This window comes from Haliaeetus leucocephalus, unplaced genomic scaffold (genome assembly GCF_000737465.1).
Source record: "Haliaeetus leucocephalus isolate CR32 unplaced genomic scaffold, Haliaeetus_leucocephalus-4.0 Scaffold183, whole genome shotgun sequence".
NCBI lineage: Eukaryota > Metazoa > Chordata > Aves > Accipitriformes > Accipitridae > Haliaeetus > Haliaeetus leucocephalus.
The window spans coordinates 399,679-400,584 of NW_010972619.1; positions in this window are offsets into that span (position 1 = coordinate 399,679).

Sequence of the window (906 nt, forward strand, 5' to 3'; positions counted from 1 at the left end):
CCCGTCACCCCCACTGTCACCTCCCACTCAGTCACGCCCCCCCAGCATCACTTCCCCCTATCAGCCCTCAGACACCCACACACAGAGTCACCCTGCAGTCACCCCCACACGCAGCATCACCTCCCCTGTGTCACCCCTCACACACTCACCCCCCATCACCTCCGTCCTCTGTCACCTCTCCCCCTGCATCACCCCCCCGCTGCCCCACCACCCGCTGCCATATCCCTGCCTGAGGCCACCCCCGCTGAGCCGGGACCCGGAGGGACAGCGGTGCTCAGCTTGGGGACACCCTGACCCCCACCTAGGGGTCCCACCCTGCGGGGATGGCCACCCTCCCGCCGCGCCCCCCCCCCCTTCACCCACCAGAGCCATCACCGTCGGGAATGGCCCAGGGTGACCCCAGCCCCCAAAGAAATTTTTCTAAGACACCTTTGGCCATTTTGGGCAGCGCCAGGCACCCGCTCACCTGTGTGCAGAGCGCCATGACGCTCCCGTGTTGCCCACTCGGAGAGAAAGCGGACGCCACCCGCGCCGGGAAGGACGGGCGGCAGCGGGTGGGTTTCGGTTTAATCAAAAAAAAAAAAAAAAAAAAAAAAAAAAAATGACGTGGGGGGAAAGGCAGCCGCCTGCCACGCGGCAGTGAGGTCAGCGTGAGGTGCTTTTTGCAGGGGAACTCGCTCAGTGAGAGGTCACGGCAGCAGGTTTTTTCGCCTGGGGTCCCCAGCCTGTGCGTCCCCCTGGCTCGGCTCACCCTCCGGGGGCTGCCAGCGCCCTTCCCGTGCTCGCGATGAGGTGGTGCGGGGGCTTTGGGGCTTTACAGCCTCCCATGCTGGCAGGGCAGGGATGGTCTCGTTCTCGTCAGGCAGGGAATTCACCTGGCACCGGGGAAATCCTCCCCAGTCAGAA